The sequence below is a fragment of the Triturus cristatus genome, chromosome 7, assembly GCF_964204655.1.
Source record: "Triturus cristatus chromosome 7, aTriCri1.1, whole genome shotgun sequence".
Taxonomy (NCBI): domain Eukaryota; kingdom Metazoa; phylum Chordata; class Amphibia; order Caudata; family Salamandridae; genus Triturus; species Triturus cristatus.
Genome location: NC_140590.1, coordinates 936,505,362 through 936,532,871, shown reverse-complemented (window position 1 = coordinate 936,532,871; position 27,510 = coordinate 936,505,362). Strand labels below are relative to the sequence as shown.

General features: G+C 44.3%; 1 long non-coding RNA gene across 1 annotated transcript in view; it reads left to right on the top strand.

The window, feature by feature from the left end:
- LOC146810879 (uncharacterized) overlaps positions 1-26,950 on the top strand; it is a 126,090-nt gene extending 99,140 nt beyond the window's left edge. The window contains exons 3-4 of the long non-coding RNA XR_014966641.1: positions 20,258-20,373; positions 25,629-26,950. This is a non-coding gene — a long non-coding RNA (uncharacterized LOC146810879). The remainder of the gene's footprint in view (positions 1-20,257; positions 20,374-25,628) is intronic.
- Positions 26,951-27,510: the final 560 nt, after the last annotated feature.

Genomic DNA, 27,510 nt, shown 5'->3' with positions numbered 1-27,510 from the left:
ACCATAAGATGTAACTAGGCATTTTCTGTAGTTTGTTGTACAGACCTTTCGCTGGGAGCCATACTTCTTGTGTACAAAAAAAGCTGGGGCACAAAATTCAGGCAATGTTCCTTCTTTCTACAAATTAGGTCTGTTCGTCAGTTTTTCTAAGCCCGCAAATCCTAGAGATGAACCCTTCTCTAATAGATCTATTATGCTGTAAATTAGCTGCAACAACATTTTGACTGAAATTCTAGTTTATAGACTTATGGTGGTGTACGCAGAGCAAAATGGATTCTTCCATGATAGAAACAGAACTACAAATAAGCACTATTTGACAGTGGCGGGTCATTTCTTAGCTCTAAATAATATACCAGACATGTTTCTAATCATCGAAAGCATTTCACCTCGTCGAATGGGAATATCTCTACTGGGTCTTTGAAATTACAACTTCTTATTCCACAAGGTTAATAAAATTGCTTTATAGAGACTTAGCTGTTATTGTCATAGTAAGGTCAGAGATTACATGTTTAATTAGGATGCAAGAGGCACATCAAGGTGTCATTTTGCCAATTTTGTTTAAAATGTTTAAAGAGCATTTGCCATGGCTATATGTAGGGCTCCTGTAACTTATTGCCCATTTCTAGCTCTGGCAAAATTAAAACAGATATCATGGTTCTCCTTCTGCATGGTGATTTGAGAAATATTAATTGAACTTTAGCCTTAATTCAAACCTTAACCGATTTAGGGGTGATACCATGTAAGTATTCGCATGATCAAAACCTTACTGATATTTGCACGTTCGTCCTCCCTGATGCAATGCTTGCTGGATGTTGAAAGCGTCGAAAACATTTATTGGAATTTAGATAATGGAAAATGAAAATGAACTCTACAATCTAAATTATATTCTACTTTATAAGAACATTGTGGTGCTATTTGAGAGGTGTAATTGATGCCCAGTATATCTGTCATGGGTCTTACGGCCCTGGTAAACATGTTAACTTTGCTGTTTTTAATCTTTTTACGCCGCACTGCTAAATATACTTAAAAAAACGTATTTTCTAAACCTGAAACCTGTACCACTGTTGTTTACAGTCTACATTTTTGAAGAGCATCATGGGCACTATTTCAAATTCCATGTTGTCAAATAAAAAGCTGTACATCACTCTAAAATATTTGTACATGTCTACTTCATATAGGGGTTCATTTGTATTATGAAGCATCAATTTTCATTTATATTATGACGCAATATTTACACTTCATTGTACTAGATTCTTTCTTTGTAATACTGAACATTATTACCATGATTCACTATTGATATATATATTTTAAGGAATATACCATGTTGACTTACTATGCTGTTTAAGATTGGCCCGCAGCCTTAAATGAGTTAGATATGTGGTGCTGAAAGTAGTATTGAAATGTAGAAAGGTTGCTTATGTTCTGGTTCAGGGAGAGCCTGGTCTGGCTGTCTGGGCTGAACTGTTACCTTTGGAGCAGGTTTGGGAGTGATTTGCATATGGCAGAGTCAAAACTGAGGTGACATCGTTCACAAAATAATGATGGACTTGGTTCAGCCCCAAGTCATTTCTAGTAATTGAGATTATTTCAAGTATGTCCACACAAAGTTGTGAAAAAGTGACAGCAATTCTCCTATCTTTCTGTTTCCTATGGTTGTAGAGTGATGTGGTTTCGATCAAGAAATTAACATTGAATAATGCTGTCTCTTTAATTACGTTTATGAAACCTTCTGAACAAAGCAATGAAATCTTCTTCCTTTGTGTGGCAAGATCATAATCTGTTTGTTTGATTTTGCCAATGTTTACCAAAATCATGGCACACTGATTTGGTGTAATTAGTACAAATGACTATGTCTTCTGTAATCTGAATAAGGAGACTAGAGATCACATGTCAATTCATGAGTTCCAATTTGCAGAATTCATTTTCTACCTACATCACCGGTTGAATTTTGGGATTTGTTTACCCATAATGTTATATAACAGACCAAGTCAATAACACTTTATTTAGCTGTGCCATGCTTAAATATGTTTCAGTATTTGGTCTAAATATGATGGTAAATGTATGAAGCATAACTGCCAATCTGACTTCAAGATTATGGCTTCTTTTTAATAGCATCCTTACATTGCCTATTTTAGTTTTCTTATTGTAATACCTAGTAAAGCACCCTTCAGAAAGGAATCATAGGTATCTCACACTGTACATGGATGCACAACGCCTTTATTAAAAGATTTACATTTTATTCAGCTGGGTCTCCAGTATGTTCAACAATCAACTTTAAAAAACTGATAATCTCCTCCTTTTTTATAATCTACGCCCATTGGTTGCTTCCTATGGGATGGTAACAGAAGCATGGTTGGTTAAATGTCTTAGGAGATGATTCATGCCTACTGTTTTTTTTCTATACCAGTCCTATTTTATAAGAAGAAAACAAATCTCAAACTGTGTTTACATATTCCTGAATAAAGTTGGCCAGAATAATTGAGGAGAATAACCAGCCAAAGTGATCAGAAGCTCATCACATTACATGGCGTTCCCAATATGAGATCCATATATTGGGACTCAGGCAAATTCGTGACCTTCTAATAGAATTTGAAGAGATGATTTTCATTGTGATGAATTTCTCTTTTGCTACCAAGATATCAAACTCTTCACACTGAAGGATCAAGAGGAAAGTGCAGTCCATAAGGTCACGTCCTTTGATATTTCGCCAGCATCCACTTCTGACAAAAAACTTTTTTTAGCAAAACAATTATTCTTCAAACACTCTCAAGTTTTCAGCAAAAATATTCTTTTATTCTTTTTACAAAGTCCGTTCCTTTTTCATTATACATTGATTACATTTCACATACTTATCTGTTAAAACCTGAAAGCCAGTTGTAGCTTTATTAAAACCCCATGCTCTGCTCTTAGTGTGGATATTACTTGATCGCCATGTCCTATCCTGTAGTATGGTAAATAATTGCCCCCTGCAGTGATAGGATGAGTGGAAAACTTGTGCATGTGGATCCGGTATGGGACTAATTGAATGCTTAACGTCTGACCTGTATTGTTGAGATTTACTGGGAGCCATTGCTTATTTTGCAGGGCTGTCCTGCAGTACTGTGATTGACTGGGAACCATAACATCTGCAGTGTTTGAATCAACACATAGTATGCCCTATAGAGCAGTGATCGATTGAGCACAAATCTTGTTCTGCAAAGCATGGTTTGATTAAATTCTGCTGCATAATTATTGATTGCTAGCAGTAGCCTGCCCCACAGTGATGGAATTGATTGGCCTGCACTTCTTGTGCACTGACTGCTGTGACTGAATGAATGCATAGCCATGCAGTGCTGAGATTACTTTAGAGGCCCAGCTTGTTTTGCACTGCTGATATTGAGGTCTGGCTTGAATTTGCTAACTCATGTAAAACAGAATTTGTGCATGCCTGTGTTTGCATAAATTAGCACATTGCAGTCAGACATATTGGTTTTGCCAGTGTTTGTGCTTTATGTAGGCACATGCATATGTGTGCTTCCCACTTGTTATAGAATCGTTCTTAACTAAAATTAGTGTAGCATGAGCAGCTTTTATTCAGTATTGTCAACAACTCTAATTATATGATTTATTTTGTCTGCAGCAGAATCTTTTTTTAAAGATGGGACATTTTATTTTGAACCATTGTTCCTATATGGCGCCATCCTTTTCCTCATCTCTAGATCTGCTTTGACTTAATACGTCAGACCTAACGGAAGTACTATGCCCCTTTTCTAGAATGCTATTTAGATGTTGCCTACAGAGAACTTTAGCTGTTTGTTGACCTGTTGCTTTCAATACAGAAGAATTAGGCTTGGGTGAAATTCGTTTAATTTCCTTTGTGGAAATGGTGTGAAGTGCTCTATAAATTACGTGAAATTATATGTTATAACTTCAAATGGCTATCTGACAGTTTTCAATATTTTTAGTGTGAAATGCATGCACAGTTCACGCTAAAACAATACATCAACGTTGCATGTTATGCAAACAACAGACACTTGCGTTCTGTTCGTTTGCATTGTTCTCGTGCTCCCACAATAGAAATTTCACTCGGGGAACAACCTTTACAACGCAACTTTTACAACGCACTACCATTACAACGAAACTATTACAACGCAAAATCTGTTACAACGCATGCCATTACAACGCAAGTCTTTACATCGACTTGCACTAGATGGCGTGCTAACATTAAAAATAGTGTAGTTTACTATCCAAACACCTTCCCTACTGCAACGTGGACTGGAGTTAGAATAGTAAATTACCCTTTTTTAATGTTAGCACGCCATCTACTGCAAGTCGATGTAAAGACTTGCGTTGTAAAGACTTGCGTTGTAACAGATTTTGCGTTGTAAAAAATGCGTTGTAACGGCATGCGTTGTAAAAGCATGCGTTGTAACGTCATACATCCTTTCACTCAAATAAAATCTCAAATTATGCAATGTGGAGTAATTACGGTCGATTCCTGTAACAAGTGTAACAGCAAATGCGAGAAATTAAATAAGATTACGCCTTGGGGTTTTGGTCAGCCCAGTACTTGTGATTGGATGGTTTCTTTATTAACTATCTCATCTTCTTGCTTCTAATTTGATGGCCTGCCTCACTAGTCTTCCTTTGTCCCACAGTTGGAGCATTGCTTCTATACAATGTTTTGATTGGATGACTTGTGTCCTTCTGCTTACATTGAAGAAACTACTTTTATCTTTCCTTTGAGAAATCCACGGAAGTGTATGTCTGCTTGCTCACTACTCTCTGTGTGGCTTCCCTCTCATACTCAGGGCTACAGGAATTATGCAGCAGGGGACGGCCAAATTATGCAGCAAAATGTAGTAAATTATGTGACGAGTAAAGGCAAATTATGCAGCATTATGCATCATATTTTGGGATAGTATTACTTCATTATTTTGCAATTTTTACATTTAAGACTGTCTGGGCATTAGTTGCAACTCATTTGTATCAGTTTAACACCCAAACACATCAATAAGCTACAGAAAAGTGACCAATCAACCTCTGCAAAGGTTTATGCCTTCCGCTGCGCGTCAAGACGTCACTGCATTTTTAGTAACTTTTGAACCGCTTATGCTAGAAACAATTTTTTTAGATTATGCAGCAGATGATGAATTATGTGGCAAATGAGTCAAATTTACTAACATGCGAAAGTCAATGCAAGCGCCCAATCGCATAATTCAAGTGGTCCTGCTCATACTCCAATGCTTTCTGTGTTGCTTCCCTCCTCCAGCTTCCATTTCTTCACTCACCCTTTCACAACCCACTCTGCCATCTTTTAATAACCCCTCTCCTCTGCTGCTCCCATACCCCTTTATGTTTCCTTACAGAGACATTGCGCTCCCAGCTTCTCTGTTGCCGCTCCTTTTCTGTGTTTGTTTCTAATTTCTTTATTTCTAAACATTTTAGGAGGGCCCCTTAGCAGCAATTTACTGCCAAGCCCAAACTTTTCTAAAAGCCATCTTGGCTCACCTTTTATTTTTTTTATTCATATCATTTACCACTCCAAGGGTGTCTGGTATCTTATAACGGTTGATAAAAATAAAAAATAAGGTCCTAATATATATATATAGGTGGGGAGGGTACTCCGTCGCAACGGAGTTCCCTCCCCACCATTATAGTGGTCCACTCGCCAAATTTAATTGCAGGCGGACTGTAAGTTTGACCATGGCAGAGACTACTTTGTCTCTGTCGTGGCCAAACTTCTTCAATGGCCGTGGGGAGTGAGGAACGTTGAAGAAACTGCTACATGTTCGACCCCCCAATTTAGATAGGTGGAGACGTAGTCTCTTTACTGTTCCTTAGCACCAGGTAAAACATGGTGGTAAGGAACAGTAAAACCACGATAATGCTCCCAGTGCTATGGGAGAAGCTTTCAATGGTGAGAGCAGCATTACTTTTTTCTTTTCAAAAGGAAAATCCTGTCTAAGCATTTTCTTTTTGAAAAGAATACTGTTTTGCCACAGGGCTACATCCTTCCGACACAGCTCTGTAACAAAAAATAAAATGCATTGACAGGAACATATGTGACAGCGATTCCGGCCAATGCCTTTATAAATGAACGCCTGCTTGGCAGTCATTTATAAAGTAGGTGGGCAGTCTCTCCACCATGGGGACCAGTAGCGGACACATGGCGCGTTTTTTTAAATATGAATCAGCCCCTAAATGTCTGCTACAGCATCACATATGCATACAAATGCATGTTGACACGTGCACATTTATGTCATCACGCAGTGGGCAGCCGTAGCTTCTTGATGCATACCTGCTTGTCCGTTGCACTTTTTTTTTGAGTTGCTAATAAACATTGTCAAGAACGATTTTTTTTCTTTTAGTTAATGCTGAATAGCTAAGACAATAAGTCTGCATTGGTAAGGCAAGACCGATGAGCTTTACCAATGGTTGCTAATTTTAAAGCTTCAGGAAAACATTTTTCGGTAGCAGAGCAATTAAAAAAAATAACTAGATGTTTTGTTAGTATCTGTTACTTGTATTCTATCTGAAGTGATCCCTCTGAGCCTCCTCATTTCCTCATTGAGAGCTATGGAATGGAAAAATAATCTTACAGGATTAAATACGTTGATAATAAATCATTTAAAGTTAAAATTTGAACCAGTCTTTGTCGTATTGTGAGAATTTACTAAATCTGAAATTGTTTTAAGAAGAATAATCTTCCATTGTCACTTCAGACAGCATCGTTCCCCTAATATTGATCAGATTTTGTATTGGATATGATGTCTATTTGACTTGTTTGTGCTACAGTTTCTAAGAAATTTGTTATTTGCAACAGGTCCTCCAAATTCATATTCAACTTGTTTTAAGACTACTTGATCTGTTTTAAGTGACTTTCTGACAACAAGAGTATCTTCTTTCCCATCTAAGCATTTTCTCCTCCTTCTCTTACATTTAGCAAGATTTCACTCCTCCTCTTAATCACAGGAAATACCTGGTGTGTCATATCTTTACTTGCTGGCCCAAAGCTGTGCACTGTACTATAAAAATGCACCAAATATGGTTTGGCATTCAATGTAACTCTTAGTATAATTAGTGTCCCTGAACAATGCCCTTATGATTTTGAATTTGGCTTGGCTGACCATTCGCATAAACAATAGATGTTGCAGATTATTCCGGATTGGTTGCTGACTGGGGTACATGTCATGTTTAGACAGAATATCAGAAACAGAAATATCATAGACGAAACATTGTGTCAAGAATATCGAGAACACAAATATGGTGAAGGTAACTGTCTATAGGTAAGGAAAGTTTTACTATATATAACTCCACATATATCCACCATGACAACATATATATTTGGGTTTTTAAACTGCACGCATTATACCCTGCACCCCCGCACAACCACATGGTGTTAATCTCACCCCCTCGCACCACCTACCTGGATTCACAACAATGGATTCTGGGTTTTGGAGTTCAATTAAGCATCGTGAACTAAAACAGGTGAGCGGATAATTAGAGGGCGGAGCGGGCTCGGACCAACAAAAAGGAGGCAGGACTTACTAACATCTTACTGCAAACCCCCTGGACACTTGGGTGCTGATGAAGGCTAAATGAAAAGCCGAAATGCATTCGCCAAATACAAATTCAAGAAAGTGCTTCCAAAGGTTCTCCCCCTGTGTGGCCTCTGCTCTCCCTCAGGAAGGAGTTTGCTGGATGTGTTGTCGCGTCAGCCAGAGGCGCGAAACAGAGGCCCCCGCTTCGCAAGATGGCCTGGACTTCACTGGCTCTGCTGTGGCAGTTTTTCTTGTGTTCCAAGGTATTGGATGGTCTAGGCCCGCCTCGGATTTTGGGAAGATATTAGGCGGTTGTGAGGTTATTAACCTCATGCTGGGCAGTGTGCACTGTCACTGCTGCCCCCACCGTAAGGAACCCTGACCTCTGGGGCTGAAGCGGTTAGGGGACCGGAGGAGGTGCTTTTCTTGAACTTGCAAGCAGGAAATTGGGTTTTTAAAGTGCACGCATTATACCCTGCACCCCTGCACAACCACATGGTGTTAATCTCACCCCCTCGCACCACCTACCTGGATTCACAACAATAGATTCTGGGTTTTGGAGTTCAATTTAGCATCGTGGACTAAAACAGCTAAGTGGATAATTAGAGGGCGGAGCGGGCTCAAACCAACAAAAAGGAGGCAGGACTTACTAACATCTTGCTGCAAACCTCCTGGACACTTGGGCGCTGACGAAGGCTAAATGAAAAGCCGAAATGCATCCGCCAAATACAAATTCAATAAGTGCTTCCAAAGGTTCTTCCCCCGTGTGGCCTCTGCTCTCTCTCACGAAGGAGTTTGCTGGAGATATATATATATATATATATAATCTTCAAGGTACGTAGATGTGGAATTAAGAATAGTAAATCTATACTTACCTATTTGCACTTACCTTCTCGATATTTTGGTCCTCGATATTATTGACACAATATTATGTCCACACAATATTTCTGTTTGCGATATTCTGTCCGTGATCCCATGGAAGTCTAATATAGTTCAATGTTTCATTTTGATTCTTAGGGCCACACGCATCAACGAGAAAACTGGTCGCAAACGGGCAGATTAGCAGAATCTGCCCCTTTGCGACCGGTATTTTTGCATTTGGGATGCATCATCCCAAATGCAAAAATCGCAATCTAAGGAATCTCTAAATAGCGATTCCTTAAATTGTGATTGCATTTAAGGAATCCCAAATTGAGATTCCTTAAATGCAATGCATTAAAGTTAAAAAATTAGCGATTTTGCTAATAGGGGGAGCAAATTACCATGAAGTTGAACTTCATGGTAATTTACAAAAACTTTGAAAAATGCACTTTTGAGCATGTGTGTGTGTGCAACATATGTGCACAGATCAATTTCAGGGGTGAAATAGGGTGTCATTTTGACACCCTTGCACCCTTGAAATTGCATGAGCAATTTGCGAGTACCTACTGGTACTCGCAATTTGCTCATGCAATCTCCAATTTATTCCTATGGGCCTGGAGGCCCATAGGAATGAATGGGACGGCATTCCTTAATTGCGACTCGCAATTTGCGAGTCGCAATTAAGGAATTTGTAGGACTCGCTATTTTTTTTTTTTGTAAATATTTTTTTTATTATTTGCAGAACAGTTACAACAGATGACACTGATCCGAACCATCGCACACAAATCCTTAGACCAACTGCTATCCAAATGCACAATCCCTCAATCAACCCCAATGCTAATAATGCGACACAAAACGCGCCTCGCCACCCCCCCACCATCCTGTCAGGCAGTTCAACCATCCGAGTCAGAGGAGTCCTCATCAGATATTGATGGTGGGTCACATATTCCCCCCCTACACTTGTTCCAGGCCCCCCAAACCTTTTCCCACTTGCGGGGGCCTCCCCGTCTGATAAAGACTGATCGCTCAGCGAACATGGCGACATCCATATCTCTCCTCCATTTAGACAGCAACGGCACCTCCACCGCTCCCCATTTTTGGGCTATGTTCCTCTTGGCCGTCATCGTCCCCAACGTCACCCAGCTCTGCACCTGGCGGTTTAGATCATTGGATTCCCACACATTTAATAGACAGCGCCGAGGCTCCGGTAACAACGAAACCCCGCATGCCTGCGACATTGTTCGCAACACTCGCTTCCAGAAGTCTTGTATGACAGGACAATCCCAGATAATGTGATAAAAGGTGCCCTCCTCCCCGCACCCCCGCAAACAGAAGGGGTGTAGCGCCCTGCCCAGTCTATGTAGTAAGCACCTGGTATAGTACGAGCGGTGCAAAATACGTAGCTGCACCAGCCGCAACGGTATGCCCGCCTCGCGTGGCGAGGCCAGCGCCTCGCGCCACTCCGGGTCATCAAAGTCACCAACCTCAGCGGCCCACTTCTCCCGTAGGGGTCCCATAGGGTCAGGTCGGTTGTTGATAAGTTTATGGTACGTGAAGGACGTAGCCTTCTTTGGCATATACTCCATCAATAGCCAGTCCTCCAACGGGGAGGCCTCCGGAACTTGCATACCCGGAGCCAGCTGTGTAACCAAGGCATGTTTCATTTGGCGGTATCTGAACCACTCCGACGGGGCCAGCGCGTATTGCTGTTGCAAGTGCTCAAACTGGACGACCGCCCCCTTCTGCCACACGTCCCCGACGACTGAAATTCCGATGTTGTCCCACGCAATCCCTCAAGCGTCCCAGTTTCTTAGCATCCCAGAGAGGTGTGAGCTGAGTCAGGACCCCACGCCATCCCAACCTGGCCTGTGCCGTGTGCCAAATAGACACCGTCTGTCTCAGAGGGCCGATCAGTGTCGAAGTTAGTCTGATGTCATACAAAGGGGACAGCATACCCCTGTCGCCCAGCACATCTCTGTCCGCCTTGAACGCAGGGTCAGACTGCGGCGCATGGAGCCACTGGTTAATCACCTTCAGCTGCGCCGCCCAGTAATAGAACTGAATATCTGGGAGCGCAATTCCCCCATCGTACCAACCACTAACTAACTTAGATTGCGCAATGCGTGCCGGCTTGTTGCCCCAGAGTAGACTTGAGACCTGCGCCGCTATCGTGCGGAAGTAGGCCGGAGGCACCAGGTAAGGGGTATTCTCCAGCACATATAACAGTCGCGGCAGAGCCATCATTTTGAAGAGCGCCGCTCTCCCCACCAGGGACAGAGGCAGCGCTTCCCAGTGCTTCACATCTCGCCTGAGGCGGTCCACTTGAGGGCTGAGATTGCGCCTGAAGAACTCCATCTGGTCCATCGTGATGTGCACCCCCAAATATTTGAATGTCCCCTCCGCCGTCTGAAGCGGGCAACCCGCCGGCAGCCGCGGAGAAGGACCCCGCAGCACGAAGAGGACCGACTTCGACCAGTTGATCGTGTAGCCAGAGGCTCTGCCGAAGATGTCGCAGATATTAAGGAGCGTCAGTATTGAGCGCCTAGGGGAGGCCAAATAAAGCAGCACGTCGTCCGCATAAAGGGAGACGCGGTCTTCCCAATCAGCAGACCACCGGAGGCCCCTCATCATGGGCTCCCACCGTATCCAGGCCGCAAGCGGCTCGAGCACCAGGGAGAAAAGCAATGGCGACAAAGGACAAACCTGACGGGTCCCACGCCCCAGGGGGAAGTCCTCCGACATATGCCCGTTGATCGCAACATGGGCCAGCGGCTTAGTGTATAAGAGACGGACCCTAGCACAAAATTTGGGCCCGAACCCCAGATGCGACAACACCGCAAAGAGAAGGGGCCATTCCACCATGTCGAACGCCATACGTGCGTCAAGCGAAAGAATCACTGCCAGTTCCTGCAGTCGCTCCACCCGGGCCAGCACACCGTGCAGTCGCCTCAGATTGTGCGACGTACTTCTGCCGGGCATAAAGCCGGACTGGTCCGGGTGCACAATATCAGGTAGGTGCGGTGTTAGTCTGACAGCTAACAGTTTCGCGAGGATCTTGGCCTCCGCATTGATCAGCGAGATGGGACGATAGGAGGTGCATTGGTCTGCTGGTTTACCCGGTTTCGGAATTACCACAATGGTGGCCGTTCGCTGGTCCACGGGGAGCTCCCCCAACTCCAAGCTACGAGTAAACGTCTGTAGTAGGTGCGGGGCCAGTGTCTCGGAGAGCCTCTGATAGAGTTCAATGCCGTTTGGACCCAGCGCCTTACCCGGTGGCAGTGCACCGATAGCCGCTTGCAGCTCATCCACCGTGAGCTCGGCCTCAAGGGCCTCCCTCGCCTCAGGGGAGAGTGTGGGCATCTGCAGGTCCTGGATGTACGACAAGGCCATTTCCACCGTCATGGAGGAGGCGGAGGAGTAAACCCCACGAAAATGCTCAGCGAGGGTACGCACTATCACTCGCGGGTCGGTCGCCTGCACCCCCTCGGCAGTGCTAAGGTGTGCAATCCACCTGGCACCACTGTCGCGTCTGTCTAGCCACGCTAGTAGCCTACCCGTTTTGTCGCCCACATCATAAACTGTGTGTCGGGAGGCCTCTAGGCGTTGTCTAACTCGCTCCGACAGGTGCTCCCTATACTTCGTCTGTCTCACATGCAGGTCGTGGGAGGCCTCGGGGGAGGGGACCAGGGCCTGGCGCGCCTCCGCCGCCTGGAGCTCTAACTCAAGGGACCGCAACTCAGCTAGCTGTGCACGCCTGTACCCCGAAATGGCGGCCATCGCCTGTCCCCTTACTACCGTTTGTATGCCTCCCAGAGAATCGTAGGGGAGTTGACCGTCGCGGTGTTTTCTTGGAAGTAGGACTTCGTCGCCTGCGCTATAGATTTACTAATCTTCGGTAGCCGGAGGTAGCCGGGGCGTATCGGGTAAGTGCGGCGACGCAGCAGATGATAACCTGTGTAATGTAAGAGGATCGGCGAGTGATCAGAGATGCCCCTGGGCCTGATATCTACACTCTCGATATTGTGGAGGCAGCCAGGGGAGCCCAGAAAGTGATCAATGCGGGATAGGCTATTGTGCACCCCGGAGTGAAACATGTACCCCCGCTCCGTCGGGTGATGCAACCGCCATAAATCAGTGAACCCGATCGCCTCCACGAAGCACGCAAGGCGCGACCCCCCCCTCCCCTACCTCGGGGTGGGCACCGGTCGGTGAGGTCGTTCATAACAGCATTGAAGTCGCCACCCAATAGCACCTCCCCTTCTGGCAGTGTAAGCAGAAAATCGCTGAGCGCCGGGAACGCCACCTCGTGCAGTCCGGGTGGGATATAGACAGAGACTACGTTAAGGGGCCGCCCCTCCCATTGAGTGTGGGCAGCAGCGAAGTGCCCGGACCCTTCAGTCTGTACACTGAGCACAATCAGGGGGGACTGCCTACGCACCAGTATGCCAACCCCCCGGGATCCAGAGGTAAATTCAGAGTGCGCCACCATCTTGTACCCCCATCTGTCCAGCGCTTTAGTAGTGGTGCCTGTGAGGTGAGTCTCCTGGAGCAGGACCACCGCTGGGGTGCACCTCTTAATACTGTGTAGGACCAAGCCCCGTTTAATTTTATCACCCAATCCCCGCACATTCCACGTAAGTAATGAGAGGGGCTGCGCCGGGCCCAAAGTGCCGTCCGGCGGCGGGTCGTTCGTCATGCCAGCCATAGCGTCGGGCAAGTAGGGGGCCGCATCCAGCGCGGCGCAGCCGGCTCAGGGCCGGTGTATCGCAGTGAGGGCGCGCATTGTGCAATACAACTGTCAGTGTCATCACAAACTCAAACCCAACAAGAAAACAAAAAACCAGTCCCCAACCCTCCACCCCCCTCCCTGCCTCCCTGCCATACGGACCTACAACTGCCCGCCACCCCAACTCAGCAGAGTGCTCATGTCCCCGAACCCCAATCAGTACTTGCGTGCCAAGGAGCGGGAGGTCCAAGGAAGACCACGACATCCCCTGCCCCAAGGTCACAGAGATTGTTCGATTAAGTCCCAGCCAGCGGGCCATTCCGGTGGGACGAGTCCTCAAGGTTCACCGGATAACAGCATGCCCAAAACAACAGCCACAGGGAGTCTCATCCATCGGGCTCCTCCTCAGCATTCTCCGTCCGCCGGTCCCTGCCACTCGTAGCCTCTGGTTCCGCTGCGCGTCGGTCCCCCCGGTACACGCGCCCAGAACCCGGAACCCGCTGCCAGCCCTCGAGCCAGTCATGAGCCTCTTCTGGTGTTTCGAAGAACCTTGTTTTCCCATCCGCCACCACTCTCAGCCGCGCCGGGAGGAGCATGGCATAGGGAAGCTCTCGGGCCCTTAGCTTCTTTTTGACATCCAGAAAGCTCCTCCGCTGCGCCGCCACCGCCGCCGTGTAGTCCGGAAAGAAGGAAACTGTGGAGTTCTGGAGGCGGAGAGGCGGCGCCACCCGTGCCGCCTGGAGAATGATGTCTCTATCCCGGAAATTGAACATGCGAGCCTGAACTGGCCGAGGGGGCGCCCCCACCTTCGGTCGGCCGCCAGGCACCCTGTGGGCGCGTTCTACCGAAAAGAAGGCCGAGAGTCTCTTTGGTTGCAGCCTGGACTTTATCAAGTCCTCCACGTACAAGTCGATGGCAGGATGCCCCTCGCTTTCGGGAATCCCCGTGATGCGCACATTATTGCGGCGGGAGCGGCCTTCCTGGGCGTCCAGCCTGGCCGCCATGCGTTTGTTCTTCGCCTCGAGTTGAGACACTTTTTGTAGAAGGTAGCCAGAGTCTTTGGTTAGCGTAGCAGTCACCTTTCCCACATCAGCGACCCTGGCTGACATTTTTTGAAAGTCTGCGCGGAGGAGGGACACGTCTGAGGAAATCGTCCCAACCGTGGACTGCACCTGCGTCAAGGCCGCCATGATGTCCTCCAGCGTTACCTTTGGCGCCACCGACCCCGCCGCCGCCGCCCCCGAGCGTCCGCCTCGGTCCTGCTCCGGGTTGGTTTCTTTACTGTAGGCAAATTTATCCAGTTTGCCCTGCTGACCAGCGCGGGACCCCTTTCCACTCATGGCCGCCTTGGATGAGTCTACCGCTGGTATCGCCGAACAGACACCAGATAGGGGGGGGGGCCCTGACGGGGCACCGCCAAGCCGAGGTCCTCTCCGGATCTGACCACTACCACGGGTCACACCTTCGTGGGCTGTTGAGGCCGGTCGGCGCAGCGGTCCCAGCAGTCCGGGGTCCAGCACCGGGCACCCCCACAGCCCGCAGCACACCCCCGGATCTCGGCCGGTGCAGGAAGGAGGGGGAGGGGGGGAGCCCAGGGCCCCAAATACCGTTCTCCGTTGGCAGCACCAGGCACTCCTCCGCAGACTCACGATGGGCAGGGACCTTCGCTGGGCCCACTGCACTCCGTCACCCCCGCCAGGAGGCCCGCCGAGTCAGGCCTGGAAGGCGCCCGCGGCGCTCGGGACCCCTCCACAACTCGAGGCCCCGGCTTCAGATGGCGGCGCAGGCCGCAACTTCACGGGCCGCACCGGAGACGTTCCGAGCCACACACGGAGCCGGGGAACGGCTCAGGCTGGGTCGCGTCAGCTGCGCTCCACGTTACGGGACCTTGGGGCACGAATCAAGCACGGATGGCTGAGCGGATGATAGGGGAGTCGGCCTCACCCTCGGAGCTAGATCAGGCTGCGGCCATCTTGCTCGGCTGCCAGCCACGCCCCCAGGAGTCGCTATTTTTATAGCGATTCCTACATGCATAGGCTTTTGCAATTCCTTAATTGCGATTCCTTAAAAATCGCAATTAAGGATTCGCAAAAGTCTTTGTTGATGCATGTGCCAGTTAGTGATTTATAATAAAGTAGCAACCTACAGATTGAGTATGCATGTTTTTTAAAGCAATAACACCACCTGAGTAGTTTCCTGCGTTTCCTTAGTCTTATCACACTCTTTACAGTGAACGTCTCACTTCTGATTTTCTGTTTTGAAATAAAGGCATGCCCATGATGGTGACCAACCTTTACATATTTTGATTTATGGAAATGGCTGCTCATACCTGTCAACAACAAAACTCTTCGACAATGTGGCATGCTATTATGCAGCTTCTTCCAGATGAGCAAAGCTAGATGTCTTACGCAGCGTTGCACCAACCATCATCAGTTTCCTCTTCTGAGCTTCTGGATTGTGATCCTGCAAACCATTTCCAGAAGCACCAGACCCCAAATCTTTGGTTAGTAACTTCCAGCCAGTGGCAGACAACCAGCTGGGAAAAGACTATGTCTTGAGTCTTATTCTATGTGATCACACACACAGTTATCAGCACATACAAACCACATGCTTGCTGCATTCTCAGTTCCTTCTTGCTTTGCGTGAAGTTTAAGGTCTGGTGCTGTCTGGTTTCTCTTTAGTAGCCAGTAAGAAACAATAGCTTTACAATTTGTATTAAAATTGATTTAGACTAATTAAATAACCCAAAACTGTGCTACAGTGACTAAAAACCTCGGTTTAATATTGACCTAGGGCACAGGCAACTTAATATCCATTAACTAGGCTACAAAGCCAAATTGATCTGTCAGTAGCTATATGGCCTAAGCTGAGCCTCATTCAGACCAGAATGAATAAAATAAGGATGAATCTGCTGCCCGGAATTTAATACATAATAATATGTTTTGCATCAATTTTGTGTCCAGTAAGTTGTAACCATTACTTTTAAAATTTATTAAGGGCTCCCAAGATAAATTATCATTTTCATGTAGCAAACTCATAGATCCAATGGCTATTGATGATTTTGGCTTTACTGACATTGGAAACTACATGACAGCTTTGTGTTAGTCTCAGCCTTAATGTTAAACAGTTCTTCTTTACAATAATTAATGACGCACCTAATTGGAAGCACATGGGTTAAATAGCCACTTCCATTAAAAGTCCTTTTGATAGCTGATAGAGTACGAGTTTGGCTTCCCCTATTAGACTTCATAAAAGTTTCATATCTAACCATATCTAGCCTCAAAGAATACTTGATATTTCCTCAATCTGGAATAATTCTGAACTAAAATATCAGAGCAAGAATCTTCACAACTCTAATAGAGCCAAAAACATTCATCTTATTGATCACATTTTTCTCGACCACTCATTTGTTGCCTTAACATAAATCCTGTTTGCTGTCCAGAAATGAACTGCGGATGTACCTTAAACTTAGATCAGTAGTAAATCATTAATTGGTTCCAGTAAGAACTACACTGCTCGGGTGATCAACCTGGTCACTTATGTGTTCTTTACTGTTTTTATGGGGTATCGGCTACTAAGCTTTACAGGTATATTTCTGATTATAACGAGGGAAGTATCCAGAAACAAAGAATAGATTGGGAAAATAAACTTCAGACATTTGGTTGGATTACTTGAGAATTCCAAATGGTAGTCTAAATCTTTACACTGTGTCCTCACAGCAAAGATTTTTTGTGCACAAATATTGGTTACTTTTGAGGATTCCAGAGCTTCGATAGAAAGAATACTCAGACACACAAGATAAGGGGAGGGAGGTTCCTCTCCTTTTATGTCCTCCCACTAATGTAACCTAGCACACACAACAGCAGGAAAAGGAGGTAATCACAATGAGATTGCACCCTCTGTGCGAAAAAAAACAAGGTTTTTTAAAAATGCCCTCACCCACTAGTAGTTGCATGCTTCATCATTGGGCGTACTACAACATCCCTACGCACACCAACACCCGAGTTGGAGCAAAGGGGTTAAAGGGAAAGATATACAAACATTTAGGGGGATCCACCATGCAGAAAAACGAATTAAATGAGTTAATCCGTAACGTCCCTGATTTCTCTTTATTATTGGGCCCACTAGTTAGGATTAAAAACAATTATCTAGTGATGAATCAGGGATATTAGTACCCCATCATCCTTTCATCTGCTCTGTCGACATGTTTCGGCCTGTCTTTGCACCCCTCTAGGCCAATCGGCCTTCCTCAGGTCTAAGATCTATCGCCTAGACTCCACGACGCAGGTATCCGGAACAAGACCCTCGACTGTATCTATTCTTTCCTCTCTGGCAGAACGCAGCTGGTCAGACTCCCCCCTTTCCTCTCGGACCCTCTTCAACGTCTACATCGATCCTCTCGCCACCATCGTCAGAACCTACGGACTCAACATTGTTTCATACGCAGACGACACCCAACTCATCCTCTCCCTATCCAACGAAGCCAACGCAGCCAAACACAACTTCCAAGAAGGCATGGAAGCTGTTGCCAAATGGATGAAAAGCAGCTGCCTACAACTCAACACAGACAAAACAGAAGTATTCATCATGGGCCTACACCCCAACGCCTGGAATGACACCTGGTGGCCCCCCGCCATCGGTAGCCCACCCACACCCACAGACCACGCACACAACCGTGAAATCATCCTAGTCTCCGAGCTCAAAATGGACCGCCAGATCAACTCCGTCACATCCTCCTGTTTCCATATCCTCCGCCTCCTACGTTAGACCTTCAAATGGATCCCTCTCGAGCACAGAAAAACCGTCACCCACGCCCTCGTCACCAGCAGACTTGACTATGGCAACGCACACTACACCGGAATAAACAAAACCTCACCCGTAAGCTACAAAACATCCAGAACGCCGTCGCAAGACTGGTCCTCAACCTACCACGACACTGCCACATCTCCCAACACCCGCGCACACTCCACTGGCTCCCCATCGAGGCTAGAATCACCTTCAAGATCCTCACCCACACACACAAAGCCCTCCACAACACCGGACGAGCATACCTCAACAGCCGAATCAACTTCCACGCACCCCAGAGACCCTACGATCAGCCCAGCTATCCTACGCTGTGGTTCCCCACGCCAGAAAGACCAGATCAAGAGGCCGCTCCTTCTCTTTCCTCGTGGCCAGAGCATGGAACGCCCTACCGCTCCACCTCCCAATCTTCACAAGAAACCTCAAAACCTGGCTCTTCGACAGACCCCCTCCTTGATGGACTGGAACCTGCACCTCCCCTCCTCCCCAGCGCCTTGAGACCCTTACGGGTGAGTAGTCGCACTTAACAAACCCATGATTGATATCCATGCCCTGTTATTAGGACAGTATCAAGTATGTGGATTTGTGTTCATATAGTGACCTTACTTGTCACTCTTCATTTTCATACTCATGGATTTCCTAGAAAAACAGAAAAGAACAGCATCAATAGCCTTTACTATGCAGGCACAATAATTTGCATGTGTGCAGTCTCTGTATCTGAACCATACCGGTTCATTGCCTTCAGGTAGGGGTATAACTTATTTATCCCCCATCTATACAAAGTGCCTGCACTTTCGTGTTTGCAGACACCCCATCACCATGATAACACCCAAACTGAGTGATGGTTATAGGAAGAATTAGTGGAGTGAAATCAGTGTTCTTACCCTAATTCATACTTTTGCCGCTCACACTGTTCATACTACTCAGGGAGTCCACAATCCCCCAAGCACTAACTCAGTTGGAGGGTTGGGACACCTTAGTAGGACTCAAAAAGAATCAGGTGAAAACAATTTTACATAGGGCAATACTTACAGAATATCTAATAGCCAATGCAGCACCAAGAGGCTTATTAGTCAATAATGAACCCCATAATATTTTGGAAGATACATCATTTAGACAGGATAGGGGCCTAGCCAATTGGAAGTGCACAAGAGATTGGCTCACTCTCATTATTTACACAGCCAAAAAGATTTCAGATGCTTTACTGATTTCGATACATATGTCCAGTGAAAATGCACTTAAGACCCAGATTCAGATTAACATGTTCAAGAAGAAGCTAGAGGAAGCTAATAACCAGGTAACATAGTACAAACAGTTCCTGATGCAATCCAAAATAAACAAACTACAGAAAGACCTAAAAAGATTCTCGAGAGAGAAAGAATACCTGTACATCACAGATGAATACATCCAACAAAAAGGATCATAAGCCAAGCAAAGTAACCCAACAAGGGTAAGGGAAGGGGATGCCTCTAGCTCAGGGAGTGATAGCAGTGACTATGACTATAGACCCTGGGGGAGATAGAGAGGAAGAGGGTTCTACCCAGGATATCCACAGATGTATAACCCCACGCCATCCGCTGGGCCTGGCTACGGATGTCCTGGCTATGGATGACCTCTAAGATTTTACAGTACCATCAGAATCCCCAGCCTTTTTTAGCTTGAGGAAGAGGGAAACAAAAAAGAGGACAGAACGTACAATGGGAGGATCTCAACCAGAGGGTGACAAGGAATAAGGCCCGTGAATTCCTACCAGGAACAAGCAAGGACTAAGCTTAATCATGAATCTTACAGACATCACTTTGACTGAACACCAAGAGAGGGTCCTGAACAAGGGATTGGGGTTCATCCCAACCAACGTGGTTGATACTTTCTAACTAAGACGCGAACTAGCCAGATTTTTCCGAAAAGCCCATCTGAGGATCTTTTTAAGAATAATAGCCTGCAGACCACACAGCAGGGGGGCACGGGTCTCCACCCTAAATCTATTTTTATACCAGTGCTCTCACAACTTCCTCCAGAGATGGCAGCCTTTGAGCAGGCTGTGATACATGATGTTGAGAATATGAGTACAATTGCGAACCAAGCATTCAAGAATCTCTCAAAGTTGGAAACACAAGCCATGCAGGAACTAAGCCAAAACGCCAACATAGTGATAAAATCAGTGGATGGTGGGGGGGTCGTGATTCAGACAAAGTAGTCTACGAACAAGAATGTTTGTGCCTGTTATCAGGCTGTTTCAATTAGAAGATTCATTCAGTACAGGTGAATCAGATTCTTGAATAGCTGCATTGGAAATGTGTCTCATTCAAACAGATCTTGGCATTTCTTTTCTTTCTCTCCTCAGATCAGGACTGAAGCAGCAGACCCCACCATGCCTAAAAATACTTTTTCAGTGTTCTATTCTTCAGGCTATAAGCAGATTTTGGTTGGTGAATTTGAATCCAGGCCTTCACAAACAATGTATGATGAATTTCAAATTGAAATAAAATGTGATGTGTTGTTTGGGCAAATAATTTATGTATTCTCGCTGATGTTGTAGATACGCTCCAATAAGAGCTGCGCTCCACCTAAACTTGAGAACTACCCTGAGTTCCTAGCCTTGTATTGCAGAAGTTTTGCAGCATTGTAAGCTTGTGAGTGCTTGGTTTTGATCTGTTTTACCATGCTCAGTTCTGTATCTCCTCAGAATGTTTCACTGACATTGACTTGACAAAGCTCTTTATAGAGCGTGTGATGCATACAAGATTGAAAGGTAGATAAAATCTACCTTTTTCATATGATAAATTTGCTGCTCTTCCCCCATAGATCCATGGATTAGGATAGAACACTGTATTTTTAAAAAAATTTAGTCGTTTGAATTTTCTTTAGGCAAGCCTGTTGCATTGGGCTTCAGAGTGCCATGTAGAGACACGTGGATTATGACTATGTTACATTGACATAAACGTTTAGTTGAAGAAGTACTCATTAAAGCAAGTTTACACAAGTAGCAGCAGGTCTATAGGTAAGCATAAAAGAAGGTACAGCAGAGACATCTTCAAAGGACACAAATGTTTTGGTGGTGAGATGTAGATGGTGAAGCCTGTCTGTGTACATGGACACATTTATTTTGGGGGCCAAGTCTATATTTCCATTAAAAAATGATTTACACCAACACAATGGTGGACAAAAAGTATTTTTCATTCAAGATTATACCAAGCAAATAAAGTGTGCCATAAATGAAAGAGATATTGTACAGGGAGCTGGGAAAAAACAATGTCATGTATAGTTGGTGGTTGGTTCGAAGCACTTATAGAAAAAAAGGTTTTACTCTTTTTTTTTTTTTTAACAAGCCACAGTTTAAAGCATCTTTAAGGTCCAGCGGGACAGATTTCTAAATTTTCAGTGCTGTGTTTGAAATATATTCAGATATGGACTTGTGATTGTTAAATTTGTAATTTCCGGAAACAGTTCTTTGCTCCCTAGCTGTTTGCCTTCTTGATATCATAAGTTTGAATGCTAAGCAGACTAGGGTGTCTTCGTGTACCTCTTTGAAGGTGATGCAGGCATGTTTTAGAATACTCTCACACCCGAGCAACTGATTTATCAAAATAATTTTCCATGGGAAAAGTCTTTCTTTCTCTTTCATGAGGGTAAGGGATTCCCTCCTTGTCAAGGAGTTGGTATTCACCTCTGCAGTATCCACAGATGTGGGGATATCCAAAGATATTGGAGTAGATGCCCCACTCACTTATTGTGACATGCTTTATCATCAGCGCCTATCCACACCTTGGTCAGATGGTACCACCAGGGCGGATTCAAAAATAGATGGAATGGGAGTTCTTAGATAAAGTCAAGCTGGACATGCAGGGATCCAGTAAAGTGATTAGTTAAAAATACCTCTAGGTATACCCAAAGATGTTTCTTTATTATTTGGGTACATGGGGTATGAATAAAAACGTGAATGTTAGGGTTCTATTGAATGTAATTGTTCAATTATACCCTTTTCGCCAACATGTTTCGGCCCACTCAAAGAGCCCGATCAGGTCTGGGGCCTTCGTCAGGGCTGAATTTTGTGTATTCCTACTCTCTCGCGCATGCACACCATGAACACTTGTGAGGCCTAACGCTCTCACCTGTCTTGATCTTTTTCCAGAGGATTTTCTGTAAGACAGAAGGTCAATCAAGAAGTAAACATACGAGGTGACTACCAACCCAATGTTACATCTTGAATTTGTATTTGAGTCTTTAATCATTTTTAATGATGAGCGACTCCCATCTTTTTAATTCATTGATATGTGATACTTTTCCTTATACATCTATTATGACACTGACTATATACTTTCCCTTGTTTGTTTCTTGGATGATCCATACATCCGCTATACTGACATTCGTTCTCTCACTCAGTGACTCACTCGCATCTCCTTTTGTAAGATTTTTTAGTATAGAAAAAACGATTGTCACATAATCGTGCCTAACCGAGGAAAATAATAGCCTTCGAAGGTGCCCAAAGCTTGAGGGTATATTACTGTTACAGTTTTTATTTATGACAAACGGACCTCTTCCGGGTGACCGGAGCCATTTGCAGTCATTGTCATAAAACATTTTTTCAAGGATCTCCTTCCAACATCACCCCTTAAATGATTCTTTGTTGTTTGATTTGTTTGGGTCCTGCCGCACTCAATATTGTGGAAGAAGTGATGCTACATCCTTACATCTAGCGAGAGTGGACATCGCTGTGATACCTAGTAACCTGTTTATCTACCTGGTATTTATACACCCTATACCCTTTTTCCCTAAGAGTGTGACTACAAGACTACACAACCTGTATGAACTGCATGACCCTTGGATTTAAAAAGTAGAGGGTAAGAAAGAAATAATGTGCAGATTTTCCTCGCCACAATGCATAGGTGGTCAAGATTTAGTCTACTCACAAAGCTGATCATATAGAAAAAATGAAATCTAAGCAAACAATGGGAGCTAGATTTGAATGTATATAGAAATAAAAGAACTGGGCACCATTCACCTTAAATAATGAGAGTAAGTCATACATTTTACCAACACCCACCGGGGAGCACCCTATTATCGGTCTGAAAGGATATAGTCGGTGTCATAATTGATGTATAAGGAAAAGTATCATGTATCAATGAATTAAAAAGATAGGAGTCGCTCATCATTAAATATGATTAAAGACTCTCAAAATGCCAATTCAGGATGTAACATTGGGTTGGTAGTCACCTCGTATGTTTACTTCTTGATTGACCTGTCTTACAGAAAATCCTCTGGAAAAAGATCAAGACAGGTGAGAGCGTTAGGCCTCATGAGTGTGCATGGTGTGCATGCACGAGAGAGAGCAAGGATATACAAAATTCAGCCCTGACGAAGGCTCCATACTCGATCGGGCTCTTTGAGTGGGCTGAAACATGTTGGCAAAAAGGGTATAATTGAACAATTACATTCAATAGAACCTTAAAATTCACATTTGTATTCATACCCCAGGTACCCTAATAATAAAGAAGCATCTTTGGGTATACCTAGAGGTATTTTTCATTAATCACTCTACTGGATCCCTGCATGTCCGGCTTGACTTTATCTAAGCACTCCCATTCCATCTATGGTTGAAGCTGCCCTGGTGGTACAATCTTACCAGGGTGTGGATAGGCACTGATCATGAAGCATGTCACGATAAGTGAGTGAGGCGTCTACTCCAATATCTTTGGATATCCTCACATCTGTGGATACTGCAGAGGCGAAAACCAACTCCCTGACAAGGAGGAAATCCCTTACCCTCCTGAAAGAGAGAACTTTCCCTTGGAAAATTCTTTTGATAAGTCAGTTGCTCGTGTGTGAGAGTATAGACAGCAGGAGAGTGCAACTGGTTCAATTGTCTCTCACTCTCCTTTGTCAAAACAACGTTGTAGAATACACCTACTTTCCGTGGAGAGCCATTTTGGTGAGCATAGTGTTGGGGTTTTTCTGGCTGCAGAGTGAATGGTGGTTATCAAGGGAGCCAGTCTCGTTTTGGGAGATAAGTGAGTATGGTTTTGCCTTAATCAAGCTTTCAGATAACTAGAGTCTGAGTCTTAGTGTTCATGTCACACTCTGGATTGAGGTGTTTCATGTGTCTAGGTTTCAGTTGCACAAGGATTACCTCTTTCATAATGTACTCTTTAGAATGAATCCCAATGATTTAGCATTGTTTCCTAAAGCAGGATAGACCCCAGACGTTTTCGGTCAGCCAGCCATTTTTGGTTAGGAAGAGAAGAGGTGAATGAAGCACTGAGGACGTTATCCGTGTTTAATGGTTTTGGGTTGTGTATGGAGGATTTTATTTCAGGTGTTTTCTTGCATGTTCCATTGTTCATCGGCCATTTGCTATTCGTTTAATCATGTTTCCAGTCAAAATATATCAATCCACATGTTTCTACTGCAACAAGTCCCTTGATACCAGCTTACTGCAGAATCCTTGAAGTGCGAGCATAGTAGGTGGTTGTGTCTTACAATGAAGCACTAAGTTCCAGTTCTTGTAGTAATAAAGCAAAGAGGGTAGAAGTTGTGGAAGTGTGTTACTGTAGCTGGAGGTTTCATCCTTAATTTGCACCTGGAAAGTCAAAGCAGCAGGTTTTGCAGCATTCTACGGTTAATAGTGAATGGTTTCCATTCTGGATGTTAAAAACATATGTACTCAGATGGCAGATTGTACGATTGTTAAATATGCATTGTTTAAGGCAGGGTTCTCCAAAGTCTGTTCTTTACGGCCGGATCCATGACAGATTTTTAGGATAACAACATTCATCTATAATGGGCTAAGGTAATCATCTGGCATTAATCCGCCCCTCCAGGACCAACTTTGGAGAACCCTGGTTTAAAGCATCAATACATTCCTGTGGTGATCTAAAGCTGTAGCCCTGCAAGCTATTGTGTGGCATCTGATAGCCTGCTCATTAAGTTATATGCTACCCAATTAAGGTTGTTATGCAAAATCAAATTGTGTGAACTCTTTCTTGCAGGACCTCTAGGTTGCTAGAAATAAAATTGGTCCTATAGATGGCCTTCAAATGTACTTTAAGAGTGTCATAATTATTTTATTTCTCGATTCTATTAGACACCATCCTTTCAAAATGTACAGGACGTCACAATAAATGCTGTTTGAAATAGACTTCATATCGTAGTATCTGAGTAATGATGAAATAACTTTAATCAAATATGATAAATGTTCTTCATTTTTTAATAATCCTAGGAGGATTGTATCCATTTTGCATCTAAGCCTTTTTCGAGAAAACTATTTCAGAATGTGTATAAAGGTGCATTAGGTTTCCCAGCACATGCTTTATGGCAAGCATGAATCCATCCTCCTTCATGTGTGATGGAAAAGTATTATGCAAAGATAGTCACAATTGGCAAAGAGTTTGAGAGGACCTGATGCCACCTTATTATCCATGCTAAGTATTTTCCCAATTTCAGATGCAAAAGTTATAGCGAATCATGAAGCATTCAGGCAATGAGATTTGCCTGCAGCTTTGCAGGCAGCAGTGAATCCACTTCTCTTATAAAGCAAGTTGTTGCTGAATAGATAAGTTTGCATTGTATAAATAAACACGCACATATATACAATAAAGAGAGTAAGAGAAGAAGTCACCAACACTGTAAATGTGCACATCTGGAAGGAAATTGATTGATATCTGTATTCTTTAGGTGTAATTGTAATGTCATCTTCTCTGTTAAATGCTATGCTATAGGTCGGCATGTTGCTGCATCTGGATCAACAAATTGTCAAGATCTGCCGTCGGACCAAGCACGCTATACCTCTAATTAAGCTCAGCAGGAAACAGAGTTTCTGAAAACGTGGTGGATCTATACTGGCTTGTATGCTTCAAAGCTTTCAGGAGTGTATTACTAAAGAACTCCATCTATGGCTAAAAATAACATTTATATAAACTACTCTGAAATTGTCAGATACAACGTGAAGGCCAGTGAACTTTGTAACTGCAATCGAAAAGCAATATTCAAGCCTTTGTTATCTGAGAAAGCTGTGAACCATGCAGACATGAGATTCTGATACACTATATTTTCCAGAAAGCCTGGACCGTGGACATATTGTGTGTAGTCATGGAAGAAAAAAAGATGGCTTCCTTACTTAGACTGTGCCTAACAAAGACATTCAGTGAACAACAGTGCACAGTTCCCGGTTCTATGGCATCTACTAGAAGCACCTACCTTTCAATTTGAAGCCAAGACTCTTCAGTTAAGATGCAGATACATGTCCTTGTGCATTAGCCTTCTGTGCAATAACAAACATTTTTCAAGATTCATTTGTGAGTACAATAACTTGAAGAAGCTGAAAACATAAATCACATGGGTCTTACAAGATAGGAGAAAAACATTTAGTTATATTTATCAGCAATCAGAGTTGTTTTGCAATTGAATGTTTAATTTAGCCTAAGCATGAGATGGTGTTACAGAGACAGCCAGTAGATCTGGAAACATTTCAGTGTTAAAGAACAGTCTGTTGGGAAGAAACCGACGTAATCCACAGTGATATAGAAGAATTTGAACAAGAGTCTCCATGATGTAACTGAAAATGTCTAGGGTAATTGCCTAACTCTTATTAAAATGAGTACTTTTCGGTGCTATAATTCCTTGAATTCAGTGTTTGTTTTCTCGTTACAGATTCAGCGGTTCCTATGTGTCGCCTCTCCTTTGCCCGTACAGGTATCCAGTTGACACCAGTTACCAATTCAGAGTTTTAGGGTAATAGGTACAATGAGGTTAGAGTCCATATTACCTCCAGAGTGAAGTGGAAATGTATTTGCAAGAGGAGCCTGGTGTTTCAAGTGTAGAAAATGTGACTCACTTGCATGCTGTATTGTCTCTCGTCATGCTTCAGAAACACCGTGCCATTAACCATGCATGAAGGAAAGGTAATAGTGCATGTTTCACAGAATACACAACTGTTACAACAGCCTACTTTTAAGAGCTTACTTAGCACTACCATTGGATCTGTCAGCATTTCAAGGTGAAGTATCATACTTGGAGTTTTAGTTGCGTGGACCACACTACACATAGGGCCAGATGTACAACCGTTTTTTGCAGTCGCAAACTGGAAATCAGCCCGTTTGTGAACGTAAAATTGGTCTGTACCATGTACAAACCATATTTTGCAAGTCGGTAATCCATTACCGACTCGCAAAATAGGGTTTGCGACTCCCTATTGGGAAGGGGCATGCCAAGGGCAACCCTTCCTAATAGCAACTCGCACTTCAATGTACAATTGTTTTGCGAGTGCAGTTGCGGTCGCAAAACACTCGCAGTTTACCACCTATTTCAAGTAGGTGGTAAGCCACTCGCAAATGAGAAGTGGCCCCCAGGGGACTCCTTCCCCTTTGTAAATGGATGCAAAAATATTTTTCAGGAGCAGGCAGTGGTCCCATTTCATTTTCATTTTAGAAATGCATCCCATTTTCTTTTAAGGAACGGGATGCATTTTGAAAAAAAACAGCTTTTTGTCTAAAAAGCAGTCACAGACATGGTGGTCTGCTGACCCCAGCAGGCCACCATCCATGGGAGGGCTAGCCATTTCCAATGGGGTCGCAAATTGCACCTGCCTCGTGAATATTAAAG